Source organism: Equus przewalskii, chromosome 1, assembly GCF_037783145.1.
Source record: "Equus przewalskii isolate Varuska chromosome 1, EquPr2, whole genome shotgun sequence".
NCBI classification, from domain to species: Eukaryota; Metazoa; Chordata; class Mammalia; order Perissodactyla; family Equidae; genus Equus; species Equus przewalskii.
In genome coordinates, this window is record NC_091831.1 from 140,729,921 (window position 1) to 140,748,115 (window position 18,195).

The following is an 18,195-nucleotide window of genomic DNA, read 5'->3' on the forward strand; positions in this document are numbered from 1 at the left end:
TTACATAACAGTCATGACCAGTCAATTCACTATCAACAGCCAATTTATAATCCTCATATTCACAAAAAACACAGGGAGCCATCTTAATTACATAACAGTCATGACCAGTCAATTCACTATCAACAGTCAATTTATAATCCTCATATTCACAAAAAACACAGGGAGCCATCTTCCTTGTGAATGAGAAAAAAGAAGATAACCAAAGAAGATGGGAGTTTTCTCATGGTTAGCACTCAAGGGGAAAAGGGTCCCTCCTGTATCCTTATAGCTGAGTCAGGCAAAAATGAATAGCACTAAGGCTTTAGTTTTCCTTAAACAATTATTTCAAAGCAAGTGTTTCAAGAGTAATTGATTAAGGCCTAGATATGAGGAAAAATAATAATAATTATTATTGTATGCACCTGGAATACCAAGTCAGTCTGGTAGCGCCTGATTAGCACTGTTGCCCAGCTCCCTGGTCAAGGGAACCATTTTACATTGCCCATTTTAAATGCAGAGAAGAATAATTAACTCAATTCTCTTTTCTAAACATAAACTTCCACCTAACAACTGTCCTATAAATTCATGTTCTACATTACAAAGTGAACTCTTCCAGACAGAGAGGAGACAATAATAAGAATAAAGCCATCCCCATAATCTAAAAAGGCAATTGTATGTCCTTACTGATGGTTGGTCAGACCCATCTTCACGTCATCTTGGTAAATACAGATTGCCTGTTGTGTGCTGAGTGTTTTGCCCAGTTCAATGAGGGACACAGTGTCTTGCCCTCAAGGAGATCAAAATCATTTGAACAGGGATAGAGAAGACATAATGAAAAATAAACACAAATAGCTGTAGTAGAAGACATAAAGTGATAAATACCATATCACTTTATGATTGAGCCTTCTCATGCTCATTTTCTCAACGCTTTGTAATATATGTCTATGTACATAGATGAAAACATACATGAGTAATATCATCTGAGCTTTAAACTCTCCCCTATCTTTATATATGCTCTTTGATGTAAGAGAAAATAAATTATTTTATTTGGTAACAAAATTTTCCCTTACACTCCATTTCCATGCAGAGAAACCTAGGATATAAAGAACCTGTACAAATTCAAATGGTTTGGTTTTCCCTCTTCTGTCTTGGTGCCATATCTCCTTCATCCTCTGTCCTCTTTATCTTCATTCATAAGGTCCTCATTACAAACAAATAGATTATGTGCCAGATTGCATTACAATTTTAACCTCCTTCCAACAGAATTCCACCTACCTTCTTCCTAAGGAGTAGATCCATCATGAAGCTACCTTGACCCACAGCAGTTGGTGCTCTGAGGATCTTACCAGAACTGACCCTGTATGGTTCAGGCTATATTTGAATGTCAAGCTGTCTGACAGTGATCATAGTGGAGAGTAAGCAAGAGCACTGAATCCTCTTCATCTCACAACAAAAAGTGAGGACATTTCTAATGTTTGTTTTTGGCTTTCCCATAACACACATTCCAGCATGTTAAGCACCTCAAATTCTCTACTAAATTATAACGAATATGTTTGGGAACATGTATGTATTTAAAGAGCAAATGTTGCGTCTTCAGTCAAGTTCCCTAGAAGCAGAGTCTGAGATGGGGATTCTTGATCAAGTGATTTATTAGAGGAGCACCCTCAAGAGAAGGGGAGTAAGAGAAGCCATATAGAGCGGAAGGACTAAGTGAAGCAAGAATAGGTCCCTGGGTGAGACGGCTTTTGTTTGGCTGAAAGCAATTCTCTGGAAAAAGAAGTAGCAGTGAGTTGAGTTGTTAGCATCTAGAGGATGGCTATCCCGGCTGGTGAAGGACATCTGTGCAGGGACCAGCAGTGTCCCCTCCATGATACTGTTTCTAACAGACTGTCACTTTTGGGTAACAGAAAATTCACTTTGGGAAGCATACATCTTTAAAACCTGGTGGAAGTCGTTAAACTGTGGTTCAAAATACAATTAATTACCCTGGAAGGATAATTGTTTATTAAAATTTCTGCTTGGAAATTAATTAGTTGGAAAAAGTCTAATATGGTCTATAGGCTCTACAGACCAAATACCAAGCTGTCAACAATTTACATATAAAAATAGGATGTCTGATGCTTTACAGAGGAGAGCATAGAGCCTTCCTGGAATTTATTCACCAATGTGATACAGATAATATACCTACTTGATTATTGAGGATCAATTATGGTAATGGTCTAAAATGCTTTATAAATAGTATATTGATTTAAAATGTAATATAGTAGTATAGTGGTAGTGGTGATTAATAGATGGATAAATAGATGATATCAGTTGCAGGGAGAAGATGGAGAAGAAATGTTTCTCTATGTTTATATTTACATTATGTTGTTTATGTGGTGTATTATCTTATAACAACCTCATCTCAAATTTTTTTGTTTGTTTTGGGTTTTTTTGGCTAAAAATAGGTAAGATAATCAGGGCCAGCATTGTAAAAAAGTGTAACTTAGGCAAAGACTTCAACATCAGTGAGGGGCCAATATTTTAAGCCAAAAACCTTGGCCTCATCCTTGACTTCTTTCATTTTCTCACATCCCAATTCCCATTTCTCAGAAAATTTTGTTGGCTCAGTCTGTAAAATATATACAGAATCCAACCACTTCTCACCAACTACTTCACTGTTAATATTCTGCTCCAAGACATTGTCATCGCTCACCTATATTTTTGCAATAGGCTCTTTTCCTATTTCCACCCTTGCCCACTACAGTGTATTCTCAACAGGGTAGCCAGAGTAATCCTTTTAAAACCTGTCAGGTCATGCCATTTCTCTGCTGAACACCTCCAAATGGCACCTCACTACATCTGAGTAAGCCAAGTTCCTAACAATGAACTTCAACATCTTGCCTGACTTCTCTGACTGCATCTTCCCCTGGCTCTTTCCACTTCTTGTTCTTCCCCACTTCTGCCCAGCACCACGATTGCAATGGATGGCTGTGCAAGCTGTACAGGCTGGACACTACCCAACTGATACTTGCAGTCATTATACATGTGCACATTTACTGCCACACATTTCTGTCAAGTGGCAATGAAGTGTTTTGGAAAAGGAAGGCTATTTGGATCAGCAACAAGGCTGGTTCCACTTTAGGGTTTTGCAAAATTGTTTTTTCAGTCTTGGAATTCCCCCTCCTCCAGTTGTACATTTGGGAAACTCCCTCACCTTCTTTATATCTCTGTTCAAATGACACCTTCTCAAGGCCTATCCTGACCACTTTATTTAATATGCAACCTACACTACCCCCCAACACAGATACACATTCCTGAAAACTCTAAACCCACTCTATTTTTCCCATAGCATTTGTCCCCTTCTAACATGCCATATTATTTACTTATTTATGAAGTTCACTGTTTATTGTCTCTTTGCCCCACTAGAATATAAGCTACATGGGAACAAGAATTTCAGTCTGTTTCATTGATATATGTATCCTGAGTACCTAGAATAGTGCCTGCTATATATTAACTTTTGTTTAATGAATAAATGACTAATGACTAAGACATTACTTTACCTAACTTCTCCGGGTCTCTACTCATCTGTTAGGGTTAACGTGGGGATTCAGTGGTATCATAATAGTAAAGTACTGGTCAAGCATATAGATAAAGCTCTTTCCATACTCGTTTTCTCAGTGTGTGCTCCTCCAGTGGTGAAAGCAAGTGATGGCATCCAGAAAAGAAAGTGTTGGACTTACGTTTTCAAGACCAAGAAAGTATATTTGTTTTGAGGTCAAAGGTGGATATTTGGAACGCCAGTACTGTAGCCACTCTTGTGGCAAGGTGCTCATGTGTGTATGTGCTCTCTTTGTCTCCCTCTTTCTTTTTCTCTTGGTAAAAAACCTGTGTTCACTTCATCCTCAGGCAGCAAAGAGAGTCCCAGGAACTTCAGGCTTATTTGTCCTTCAGAATTTAGTACCTTAGAAAAAGAGAGAATCTGTTTCTCCCAGGGCCCATTTGAATCCTCCAAAAGAGGACTTTCTTTGCGCCTACCTGTGTCACATACTCAAGCCTGGATCAATCACTGTATCCAGGAGGACTGGCCAGACTGGGTACCTCCTTACTCTTGATGTGGGAAAGTCAGGGCTGTAAGATTAAAACCTTAATAATGGAAAGAATACCAATCCCAAGAAGAAAAGATGCTGAACAGGCAGAAAATTTAACAAATATCCCAGCACTTAGAACAATACCTGGATTACTGTGGAACTCAATAAATGAACATGTGCAATATATTCTCACTGTTCTTGGTTGTGCCTGTCAGCAGTTTATTGGTCTTTTTAGGGAACTGTTTATCATCTACTTTGAAAATTTTTTCCTACTTCATTAATTTCTGATATATTTATAAGTTCCTTCCTTCTTTTTTCTTTTTCTTTCATTTTGCTGTTTTCTTTTTCAAATTTTCAATTGAATCTTAGTTCATTTATTTTCCACCTTTTTTGTTTTATTTGTTTTTGCTGAGGAACACTCACCCTGAGTTAACATCTGTTGCCAATCTTCCTCTGTTTTTGCTTAGGAAGATTGGCCCTGAGCTAACATCTGTGCCAGTCTTCCTCTATTTCATATGTGGATTGCAGCACCACAGCATGGCTGTCAGTGGTGTAGGTTGGTCCCTGGGATCCAAACCTGCAAACTCAGGCTGCCGAAGTGGCGCATGCCAATGTTAATCACTATGCCATGGGGCTGGCCCCCATCCATCTTTTTGTTTTTTTATTAAATATATGCATTGCTAGCACCCTATATGTTTTGATGTCCTATGCATTCAGCGTTATATTTCTAAGTAGATTTATAAACAATTTGGTTTCCTCTTTAACTCAAGGAGATTATTTGTTATGGAAATTTCTAAGAGGATAAACATTTTGGGCTATCTTGTTGTAATTTCTAGTTTCTTACATTTTGGTCAGAGAATGTAGACTCTGAGATTTCTCCATTAGAGATTTGCCTTATGACATACATGATCAAATTTTCTAAATGTTGCAAAGATATTTGACCAATCTATTCTCTGTTCTAGGTATCTGTCTACCATTACCTAGTTTTCCATTTACATCTTCAATAACTTTACTTTTTGCTGTCTGCTGGATCCATCAGTTTTTGTAAAGAATGTGTCAAAGGTTACTCTGAAGACTGAGTTTCTATAAATATCTTTGTGTTTCCAAGATTTTTGCAATACAGATTGTGTGGTTATATTGTTTGATACATAAGCACTTCTGCTTATTATATATTTTTTGTTATATTGAATGATCTTTTAAAATTCTACTTTGATATTAATATTACCATTTTTGCTTTACCTGAATTGTCATTTGCTAAGTTCAACTTGGTCCATTCCTTATTTTTCAAACTTTTGGAACTACAGTTGGAGTCTGTTACTAAGGCATAATAAGTTTGGCTTAGGGCACAAGTGGGGATAGCAGACACCTCAGGAAAGATATCCAGAGTCTGACTGGGAAGAGATGCATTTCCCTCTGCTTCCTTCCTCCTCCTCAGTCACTGACCAGCACAGTCACAAGCTATCATTTGTACTCCTTTCTTTTGGTGTTTTTAACTCATTTCTACATTGAAATGGTGGAGACTAGAAGAGGAAAGACAGTGGACTTAGCCGGAGTAGGTAAAGACAACAAAAATGTCTTTGTAGGGTGGAAAGGAGAAGTTATTCATCTCTTGAAGCTAGCGGGTAGCACCTTGGAAACACCGTGGTCTTGAGAGGTGAGAGGAGCAAGAGTCCCTCCTTCACAATGGCCTCCGGGGCTAACCCTGCACATGTTCTCAATCATCTGCTCAAATACCGTGAGCTCCAGTTCTGTGACGAGATGCCAGAAATGTGCTCATGAGATTGGTGCAGACCCAGAATGAGCCAGAATGTCTCCCTAAAACACCTCTTACAAACAACTCCCTCCTCTTTTTGGCCTTAGAAACAGACAGAACATGCCTTTCAGTGCATTGGTAATTATGAGACACTTCACAACTACAAGAGCCAACACTTTAATATCAAAATGGGCACAGGGGTGGAGGTGGGGGAAGGGTCAGTTGCACTCCTCACTACTGCTTTCTGGTCTGGTGAATGTCTCTAGGAAAGGCTCCTGAGGATTTTCGGGCACATGGTGATAATAAAAAGCAGACTAACAACTTTTAGTTGGCTTTATTATTTTTTAAAATTCTCTACAGAAAATCATCCTCTTCTCACCTGCACCCAGGGCAAACTGCTTCCACAGCCCCTCTACTCCCTCCCCTTGGGAAACCACTGCTGAGTTCTCAGATAGATCTCCCAATGGAGGTATCTTATAAAACTCCATCATTCTCTTTCACTAAAAATTCCTCTCATAGACCTGCCAGTTTTGTCTGCTTTTTGAGGAAAGCTGAGAAATGTCATGTCTTCTACCTGCAGGAGATTCCAGAGTGGGGTGGGTATTCTTTCCTATGTAGAAGGTTAGGCAGCATTAGTCAAGGAAAAGAGTTTAACCAAGAAGGCTTTGATCAAGGTCAACAGAGTCCAAATGAGGCTTTCTTTCAATAATTACAGTATTTTCTTGATTTGAGGTCAAAAAGAGGGAAATGGACACAGTGACTGTTGACTTCAATGACTTCAATGCATCATGTTGACTTATATGAAGTGGAAATTCTACAATGGGAATCAGCAGATCTGGGTCCAGACCCTAGCATCACCATTGACTTTATTATTTTTAACAAATTATTAAATTAGTGTGTACCTCAGACTCCTCTTTTTAAAAGATAGGGTTTTAATATCTGCCATGTCTTTCCCAAAGGGTTGTTCTATAACAATATAAAGATGATTGAAGAAGGTCTGGGCAGTGTTGCAACAAGAGCTGGACAGAACCTTTCTTGCCTTATTACTCACTGAGAAACATGCCTCTTCAGCTGGGCTTCCGGGCCTCCTATTCCCAAGGCAAACAAATGGCCTCTTACTAAAAGGTGTATTCCACATGCTCCTACTAGGCATACTCATTGTATATCATTATATTATATATTCATTGTCTATTATTGTATAGACACGGATTTACTGTCTTTATGTTCTTTGTGCTAAGTGGCATTTTGAACCAATTCAGGCCTGATTCCTTGGTTATCATTATTATTTCTTTCTATTGCAGTAAAACATATACAGAAAAGTATATAAATCCTAAGGGTATAGGTCAATTACTTTCCACAAACTAAACACATCCATGTAACCAGCACATAGATAAAGAAATAGAGCGTGAGCAGCACTCCAGAAGTCTCACTCGGGCCTTGTTCCAGTTACTACCAACCCTTCCTCCCAAGGGTAACCACTATCCGCACTAACACAGCCATAGATTAGTTTTCCTGGTAGCTCTTTATAAGAGCTGCTTCCATCTACAGACAGTCCCCCACTTACAACAGTTTGACCTAGAATCTTTTGACTTTACAATGATGTGAAAGTAATACACCTTCACTAGAAACTGTACTTCGAATTTTGAATTTTGATCTTTTCTCGGGCTAGCAATATGCCCTATGATGCTCTCTCATGATGCTGGGCAGTAGCAGTGTTCTGAGTATGTTTAAGGTAGGTGAGACTAAGCTATGACGTTCGGTAGGTCGGGCATATTAAATGCATTTTCGACTTAACGATATTTATGATGGGTTTATCAGGATGTACCCCCACTGTAAGTCTAGGAAGATCTTCAGTTGCTAACAGTGCTCTCATCTTTGCCGTATGAACTTTTGATGATTTAATAAAGGGACGGGAGAGGTGGGTAGAGTACAAGGCAGATGCAGAAGATAGGCCTGGAAATTATCTTCTCTATAAAACGTTGTTGGTTAAGACCAGTGTGTCATTTCCAGCAGGCAAACAATCTTGTAATATTTTTGGGAAAGGAAAGCATAATGAAGTTGGAACTACTGTGTTTCTTTTGTCTCAAATTGCAAAATACCATTTATAGAAAATTTTTAAAAAGAAGGAAAGCATTTCTCTGTGGCTTAACTTGGTACTTGTCCATACTTGGAGTGAGTTAGAGATGTACAGTATAATACTGTCATCTTAGATTTTTTAAGATCCTTTGACCACAATATTCCCAAGAGTACAAACAGACTCCAAATGCCAGATCTTACTCAGATCACTAATATATTTCCTAGGTGATGAGGAGTGGGTTGGGGGTGGGAGACGGGGGGAGAGAGGGCCCAAGGACTATTTGCCAACTGCCTCAGGGCAGGAAACCTAGTTCCCTTTCGTTTCCCCCCATATCAAATCCTCAACTGCATTCCATTGTCTGACTGGGCTGGCCACAGCTGTGGCTGTTTCCAAAATGAAGATGGAATCTAGCCACATTTGGATTTAGTATTCTCTAGAACTGCCGTTCCTCTGGGCATTATTTTTAGAAGTATCACATTGCAGAGGGGCTTAATTTTTCTAACTGGCTTTTGGAAAAATCTGCAAATCCCTTTTCCCCCTAAATATAAAAGACTGATGTAAGAGGCTTCTGATCATTGTATTTTTCCCTTGGGAAATCTTATTCCAATGGAAAGAGAGGACATGATTGTTTGACCCAGCTATCGCCTAAAATAATGTTGTGAGTTGTTTTTTTTAGAGCAGGTAAATTACGTATCATAATAGCACAACACAGCTGCATATTTGAGCATAAGAGTCTACAAAATGAAAGACAGCATGGTGACTTCTTATTACAGCTCTATTTGATGTAGATCAACATCAACCAACATTCTCTAAAAGCTTATGATGTACCAGGCACAGGGTTTGATACAGATGACAAAACGACAAATAAGACATTGTTCCTGCCCACAAGGAGTTCACAGATCAGTGGTACAACAAATGCAAAACCAATAACTATAATTATATATAATTATGCAACAAGTAAGTTATAATTACTTATTATAAAGAAAGTACTATGTACAATGTTTTGCAGAAGAAGAAATTATTAACTCTCACAGAATGTGTGGTCTGGGAAGAAGTCACAGAGGATGTGTTACAGCATAGTCGGCCAGCAAAGACAAGGACCAGACATGCCAGAAAGGAGTCAAAATGCAAAGGCACAGAGGAATGACATAATCCAGTGTTCTTCAGAAATTCAAAGGAGATGAAAACTGACTAAGCATAGGTGAAGGGGGGCAGGTGGTGAGACTGGAGCAGAGGACTGGAGTCAGATCGTGGAGGGATTTAATCCTCTACAGAGTTTTCAGCAAAGGACCAATATGGTTAGCTTTGCACTTTAAGGACTGACTCTGGCATAGAAGAAGCTCAATTAGAGGAGAACGGACGTGGAGGCAAGAACATCAATTAAGAAATAATGTTGATCTCAGGCTTACAATATGCCAAGCTGTTAGTCTCACGCATACTCTCATTCTCACCCTGGCCCATTCTCTTGCTCCCTTCCTTTCTTCCATTTTTATGTAACACTATAGAAATTTTAGGAAAAATCTTTAAAAATATCCTGCATCATCCCACAGCCAATACACTCAAGATCCTAAAACAACTTAAGAGAAAGAAGAGAGGGGTTAATATGACCCATTGAAATAATATGTCATGTTAATTTTTCTCAATATTATAGTAAGTATTTGGGGAAGGTACCTGTTAAAGAATAGACTTGTCTGATAGTCTCTCTGCTCGTTCTGCTTAAATGATGGCAGACTTGGTAGCAGAGCCAGACATGGTTTCACTATCATAACAAACAGCAGAGAAGAAAGTCTCTGATTACTAGTGACCTGCTGGTGATGCCTACCCTGCCCCAGGGAGTTTGCTTGGCCTTCAGCCTTTGGCCAACCATCTCTGACCCATCTCTAGTTGTCCTCATGGGCTGTTACATGGGTGACTCCTCTGCACACTTCTGTATGGACTAGCTGGCTTCTTTGTGTCCTGCTCCTTTCTGGAAGGCATGGGTTTACAAGGGGAAAGGGAGGAGACCATTTATGATGGTGGAGTCTGCTCTATTTCTGGATATACAGATGAGCCACAGTCTGACCAATTAGGCTGAACAAGACTTTGATGGGAACAAGAAGACTGTCAAAAGATCCCAGATGGACAGGTATAGGTGAATCTGGCAGGGAGAAATAATTTGCACTTCCAACCTAAGGTGTCTCACCTTTAGGGAGTGTATATGAATCACAGGAAAGGGGAACATAAAGAATTTGAAAAAAAATCTAAAATTAGTATTAATTTTTTTAAGTCAAAATGTTTATATATTTATAAAATTTAAATGTAATAGAAGGAGAGTGTGGGATATTTGTATTTATGAAAAAGGAATATTTTCTGGTTGTTTTCTTTTCTTGTTTATCTTTTTTAAGACTGAGAAACAGGACTATCAGCTGCCTCTCTAACTCACAATGAATGGAAGAAAGCACAGAAGAGTGGTCAGTCAGAAGGAAATAAAAGCTCAAATTCAACAGCAGATGCAGTAATTTAACAGATTTCTTTCCTTCACTATGGCTCAGATTTCCTGCTAAGGAGAAGTAACACTTTGATTCCAAAAGGAAATGAATCTAGCTATTATTGTTTAAAAGAGATAGTCAGAAGAGGATACCTTTAAAATTTAGATATACTATTAAACATAGGTAAAGCCTGTTTACAAGGAGCAAAGAAATGAAATGTTTAAAGTCTATTTGCAAAGAACAAGGAAAACTTGGACATTTCCTAAGTAGGTTTTGACTTTCCCTTTTAAGCAAAATAAAATTTACTTGCAGCATAAAGATGAATTTAGGATCAAGTATTATGTTGCACAATATGTAAGGGATTTTTAGAGCTTTTAGAAGTTTTAAATGCTTCATTATGACATAATAGAAAGAATATCAATTTAGCAGTCAGAAAAATCTGGGTTCAAAATCCAACTTAAATTGCCACTGCTTAGGGCCAGCCTGGTGGTGTAGTGGTTAAGTTTGGGCACTCCACTTCGGCAGCCTGGGGTTCATGGGTTTGGATGCTGGGCATGGAACTACACACCGCTCATTAAGCCATGCTGTGGCGATGTCCCATATGCAAAAAATAAAGGAAGACTGGCACAGATGTTAGCTTAGCAACAATCTTCCTCAAGCAAAAAGAGGAAGATTGGCAATAGATATTAGCTCAGGGCCAATCTTCCTTACCAAAAAATAAAAAGAAGGAAAAAAAAATTTCTAGTGCTGGCCAAAAGGTAGTAAGCTAACTACAACCTATCTCTCTCACTGATTATAGAACACTTGAACAACACTATCAACCAACTTAACTTAACTGACACTTAAAGGAAACTCCAACAACAGCAGAACATACATTTTTTCCAAGGGCATGTGGAAATTCATGATGATAGAGCATATCCTGGGCTATAATGCAAAGCATAACAAATTATAAATAATTGAACAATCATAATTTGTCCTCTGATCAGAAGGAATTAAATTAGAAATCAATAACAATAACTTTCTGGAAAATCCCCAAATGTTTGAAAATTAAATGGCACACTGCTAAATAATCCACGGGTCGAAGAGGAAGTCTGAAAGGAAATAGTAAATTGTTTTGAACTGACTGAAAATGAAAACACAACATATCAAAATTTGTAGGATGCAGCTACAGCTGCGCTTAGAAAGAAATTTATAGCATTAAAGGCTTATATTGGAAAAGAAGAAGGGTCTCAAATCAATAATCTAAGTTTCAATATTAAAATACTAGAAAAAAAGCAAGTTAAACTCAAAGCAAGCAAAAAAGAGGATGAATACAATAAACATAAAAGCATAAATCAATAACTTGATTAAATAAAAAGAAGAGGAAATCAAAGTAACAAAAAGTTTGTTCTTTGAAAAATCATTACAATTGATAAACCTCTACCCAGATTGATCAAGGAAAAATAGCGGACTGTAGACCTTATAGACATTAAAAGGATAATAAGAGAATCCCACGAGCAACCCACTGCGCACAAAGTCCACAAGTCACATGAGTTGGACCAATTCTTGAAAAAGACAAGCTGCCAAAACTCACTCAACAAAAAACAGTTAATCTAAATTTTCCTATACCTATGAAAGAATTGAATTTTACTTATAAACTTTCCCAAAATGGAAAATTCCAGTCCCAGATGGTTTCATTGGTCAATTCTAGCAAATATTTAAGAAGGAAGGAATACAAAATCTACGCAAACTCTTCCATAAAACACAGGAGAAGGGAACACTTTCCAATTTATTTTAGGAGGCCAGTATTACCCTGATACCAAAACTAGAGAAAGACAGAACAAAAAAACTATGTACTAATATAGCCCACAAAGAGAGATGCAAAAACTCTCAACAAAATATTAGTAAATTCAATTTAGCAATAAGTAAAAAGGACAATACATCACAACCAAGAGGAGTCTATCCTCGGAATAGCCTCGTCCAAGGCTTGTGCAACCTTAGAAAATACAATTAGAAAAATGTATTTCACCATTAAAACAGACTAAAGAAGAAAAACCTCATAGACCCAAAAAAGTCATTTGATAATGTTCAAGTTCCATTCAATATATTAAAAAAACCTCTTAAACTATGAACAGAAAGGAACTTCCTTAACCTCATAATGGGTAACATGTGCACACACGCACATACACATGTGCACACGACCTACAGCTAACATTATACTTAATGGTGAAGGTTTGAATTCTTCCGTCCTAACACTGGGAACAAGGAAACAATGTCTGCTCTCACACTTCTGTCCAACATTATACTGGAAGTCCTGGCCAACTCAATTATAAGCAAGAAAAAGAAACAAAAGGCATACTTACTGGAAAGGAAGAAACAAAACAGCCTCTATTCATAGATGATGTGATTGTCTATGTAGTAAATCCCAAGAAACCTTAAAAAAAACCTCACATAATTAATAAGTGAGTTTAGCAAATTCACAGCATACAAGGCCAATATATAAAATCACATTTCTAAATACTAGCAATGAGCATTTGGAAACCAAAATTTTAAAACTGTCACAAACATAGTGGATACATCTGATATACAGAGGATGCTCAATAAATATTTGTTGAATGAATAAGTGCAATTTGATTTTCAAATGTATTCAATTTTTGTTTTTTAATAAACTTGTTTTTCAAAATATGTTCTTCTGGGTGTTATTAACGTGGTCTGATATCCTTGGAAGTATAACAATAGCTGCTGAGAATAAGCTAGATAGCTAGAAGCAGCCAAATGGGCTTAACACATTCTCTTAAACAATCTACCTTAAGAATGACTGAATTCTCTGTAGCTGTGGTATTTAAATGGGCATTGTATCCTTCTTGGAAGGTAAGCTTCTAGTAGAATGTTAGCTTCTTGTAACTCTGTTATATGTAACATACTCTGTACACTTGAGTCAATTAACATGTACTAGAAAAATTAAAAATCATATTTGCATCATCTTAGTGATCTTAATTATGCTGAATTTATTAATCTTTCAACACAAATGAAGAGGAAAAATTCTCAAGATTAACATTGCTGATAATGGCAAAAGATCAGACTCCCAATATTATCATTGTACATCCAACTCTCACTTTAGAATGTGAAACCACAGGATTTCCAGTCAGACAGGACTACATCTTTGGTGAGGTAAAAACATACTTAATGGTTATTTGTGATTGATTTTACTTTTTTGTTTTATTATATTCATAAAACTGCAGTTCTTTCTAATAGCTGTAGCACATGTTCTATTTTAGTAGGTAAAACAGGGAAAGTTTGCCAGTATTAAGCTCTTTCTTTGAGGCACCAAGAGGGAAACATTCTTCATTTTAAAGCACTCAGTAATAAAACTATTTGTATCCAACTGTTCATGCAGACAAATGGGCTCCAAATCTATACATGTAAAAAAAATGAAATAAGAGCTTTCAAAAGTTCTAAATATATAACCAGCTCATTTCCTGACATAAGAAAACTTCTACTTTATGTCTAAAATTTGTAGTTAAGGCAAAATTTCTTTTTATATCAACACAAATACTTACTTGGCCAATGGTCTGTAATCAGAAAATTGGCTGCATCATACGCCTAGATCTGAATAAAATAGAGTATGTCATTATTCTTGCACTGCTTGGAAAATATCAACTAAAAATAAGGAAGATGATCAATGACTCACTTTGAAATCATCAACAGAATAGCCTTAATTACTTTGAAATCTATGTTTTTTTATTTCCTTTCTTTATCAGATATTCAATATTTTATGTGGTTGTTTTGCTTGCATAATTTTAGAATGGTTTTAAATTAACACTGTCATTATTCCATAGAATAAAACTGCTGCTACAATGATAAATTGTTTGGAGGCATTTGAGCACTGGGGAGATACATTAATGTAATCAATAAGCTTGAACCTTTTTAAATCAGAAAGATGTAATTTTAAATCCAAGTTCTCTCACTTATTTGCTATGTGAGTTTCATCAAATTACTTAACCTCTTTGAGATTTGTCTGGCTGTTTTTTCTAATCTTAAAATGAGAATAATATGGAACCTTAGGATATTGAGAAAATTAAAAGAGATAATATGTAAAATTCTGGGTGTATAATCTCTCATTAGATGGCATTTTCTTATTAGATTTTATTATTATCTAGTTTTTTCTTAAATAATTATATAAGCCCACGTATTTTAGATAGTTCACGTATTTTAGACAGATTTTACTCTTAGATCTCTTTTATCTGCTAAGCCTCATCATGTCTTGTAGGGAACGATCATTGAATGCAGATATTCCCTTAACTAATTTTCAGAAGAACAGTGGGGATTGCCTACAGCAGACACAGCTGGCTGTCTACTCAACTGGCTTTCAAACTCTTTGACTTTGACCAATGCTAAGAGGTTCATTTTACATCATGACTGGATGTACACACACATAACTCAAATGTAAGTTTCACAAATCATGTTGGTACCTACTAAGTATGATGAGCTTATTTCTATTTTATTTTATTCCATTTTATTTAATTTTTCAAAATGTCAGTTACATTACACTAAATTGATTTTATGATCCTCTAATGGGTTGTGACCTGAAGTTTGAAAAAATATTAGTCTGCCCAACAACCATCCCCTTCTTCCTTCCCTCTTTGTTTAAAAAAAAAAATGTGGCTTCATTCAGATATGTATCCCTTCAAGGAAGTCAATCCAGTTAAAAGGCAAATACTGATAGGGCAGCCCTTGACAATGATTAGTTTGGGGTGTGTATCTGGAATAGTTCTGACCAATATAAGGAGAGATTATTGCTCCGGTTTCTTTTCTTTTTTTTTTTTTTTTTTTTTAAAGATTTTATTTTTTCCTTTTTCTCCCCAAAGTCCCCCAGTACATAGTTGTATATTCTTCGTTGTGGGTCCTTCTAGTTGTAGCATGTGGGACGCTGCCTCAGCGTGGTTTGATGAGCAGTGCCATGTCCGTGCCCAGGATTCGAACCAACGAAACACTGGGCCGCCTGCAGCGGAGCGCACAGACTTAACCACTCGGCCACCGGGCCAGCCCCCCGGTTTCTTGTCTTATAAAGGCACTAGACACATTCATGAGGGGTCCACTTTCATGACGTAATCACCTCCCAGAGGCCCCCACTTCCATACCATCACACTGAGGATTAGTATTTCAACATTTGAATTGGGGCAGAGCTCGGGGGTGGGAGAAATGGGGGGCGGGTAGCATTCAATCCATTGCACCTGGAAAAAAGATCTTAATATAGGTGGGTAGAAAAAGGAGCAGCTGTTTATCCAAAATCACTGCCTCTAAAAGACTCTGACTGGTTGTCATATAATTACAGTCAGTTGTTACCATAATTAAAACCATAATTAAAGCCATAATTAAAACCTTATATATAGAATGATATATATACTACGCCAGGCTTTTTAGGGCACTGAAATTTGAAATACCAAATATTTCTTATTATTACTAATAAGTGCATATAAAAAGGTTATTTTTAACATTTTGCAAGCCCACTTCAATGAGGAATATGCTACTCATTATTTTTAATATGCACATTAAATTTAAAGACCTAATGTCAGCAACCTTGGGGGGAAAAGTAATGATTGGCATACCTTCAGTTTTCTTGTAAAATAAAGGCTAAGTCCAGCCACTTTCATAGTACAACAGAATCATGGAAAAGATAATCAAAAAAATTCAGTCAACCACCTGGTTGCTTAAGATAGAGGTTATGTGACATCCAGATCAACTATTTTCTATAGCTGCTTCAAGTGATATTAGCTGGGTTTGCTGTTGTGGCTGCATTCAGCTGGTGGCTAAGCTGAGCTAAAACGTTTAGGAAGGTCTCTCTCACTTGTCTGGGGCTTTGGTGCTATTGACTGGGGTGCTTCAGTTATTCCCTACGTAGCCCTTCTTTCCATGGAGTGCCTCCAAGGTCTTGCCACATCTCCAGCAGAATAGCTTGGACTTCCAAAGGCACCATGTTCCAACTTTAAATATTTCTACATTGATTTCATCTGAGAAGTAAAATTAATGTACTTTTGGAATAGCTTCTTAACTCTCAATGTTAAAATAAATTGAGATGTCCAGACTTAAATTTGGAAAACATTTTTACCTTTATAAAAGTATTTTCCAAAAGTAACAAAGATTTCTATTTTTTAAATACAAAAAAAACATGTTTTCAGGGAAATGTGTCTTGGAGGGAAAAACGGAATTTTTTCTCCTAAGCTTATAAAATATTAGGCCACCTTGGTTCAGTCAGTACATTTCCCTCCTTCCTTCCTTCCAAAGTGCTTTAAAATAAAACTTACTGTGCGTTAAAGTTTAAAAGTTCTCTAGAGTTTCCTAAGATGTTTGTGGTACACTTCCTTGAGAAATTGGAAGAGAAAAAAGATTACAATAGTAAAGATTTAATAATACATCACTGTGAAAAAAATCCTCTATAATAAGTGATAAAAGAAGATTAGGTAATCTCTGAGAATGGAAGAAATCTAGAATTGTTTTTATTCCACAATATTTAGAATCCATTTTACTTAGATTTAAAAAGCCCTGAAAATTAACAAAGCAATTTATTTCTGAGATTCAGGGTAGTTACAAAATTCCAAAATATACAATCAATTAAAAAACAAAAAGCAGTCATCAACAATTAGAAAATTTATTCAGTAATTTAGATTCTATTTGCAACATTGCCAAGGACATATATTGGTTAATAGAAAGCACTGCCCTTGATAAGATTGTAAATATTGTTATTAGCGTTCAAGAGTAAATAAGGCAAATATTCTTTTATAAGTATTTGAATTATTTTTAATTTCCAGCAGACAACTAGGTGGAATCAATATTTCCATATAGGAAATCAAACGTAAAGTATTTCTTAAGCTAATAAATAATTAGCTTTCACTTTAAAAGTATAACCTGAACTTTTACTCATGTTCCTTTCTGCTTCAGAAATTAACAGTTGTTTGTTAAATGTTCACGGATGCTTGCTATGATTGTACTATAGTTCATTAATATAAATGTTTATAATATACTTAATAACAAAACAGATATTATCTCCAAGTTTAACTTTTATTCAAATTTTAAAATTTAGTATTAACTTTTCAAAGCTTTTCATGATGAGTCTAGAAAGGAAGACAGAACCTGTAGATGTCATATCCTCCTATAAACTCACAGTACATCTCGATTAGTCTCTGAAGTACTCTCTACCATTTTTTATTCCCAAATTTACCAGCCAGCAAAATATTCTCAATGTCATAAATGGTCTCAGGGCGAAGACAGAAGTCTAGTGTGCCAACAGTAAAATATGGTCTCAGAGGTATGATAAATCAGAGGCTGTAAGACCTTTTAAGATGTTAGAATGATGTCAAGCAACACCTCATAGGCCCTGTGGGCTAGAGAGTATTATGGGTATTTCCTAAAGCACCCTGATTCTCAGCCCAAGGTAAAGGGGGTCTGTCTATACAAGTGGCTTTGGTCTAATGAGGTGCACTGATTTGTGATAGAAGGCTCACAAAGATTTTAAGAAAATAGTTGACTGAAACACACAGGCAATTCAAAATAAAAAGAGACGTCTAGGCCCCCAGCTCTGCAGGTCTTTTCTTCATAACCTCTTTTTATTAACCCTGCCTCTAAGATCACTATATCAATTACCTATTGCTAGGTAAGAAACCATCTCAAAACTTAATGGCTTAAAACAATGATTTTTATTTATTTATTTATTTGCTGGAGGCATATTTTTTCTTTGTATTACTTTTTTTCTATTTTATCGAGGTCACATTTGTTTATAACATTGTACACTCAATTTCAGGTGTACACTGAGCTTCTGTATAGACTGTATCATGTTCACCACCAGAAGTCTAACCTCTGTCTGCCACCATA

General features: G+C 36.6%; 1 long non-coding RNA gene across 1 annotated transcript in view; it reads right to left on the reverse strand.

Annotated features, from left to right (window-relative positions):
• The window catches only part of LOC103560649 (uncharacterized), an 83,635-nt gene that overhangs the window by 64,705 nt on the left and 735 nt on the right, over positions 1 to 18,195 (reverse strand). The window contains exons 2-4 of the long non-coding RNA XR_011528662.1: positions 16,632 to 16,688; positions 13,887 to 13,935; positions 12,690 to 12,760 (exon numbers count right to left, since the gene is read on the reverse strand). This is a non-coding gene — a long non-coding RNA (uncharacterized lncRNA). The remainder of the gene's footprint in view (positions 1 to 12,689; positions 12,761 to 13,886; positions 13,936 to 16,631; positions 16,689 to 18,195) is intronic.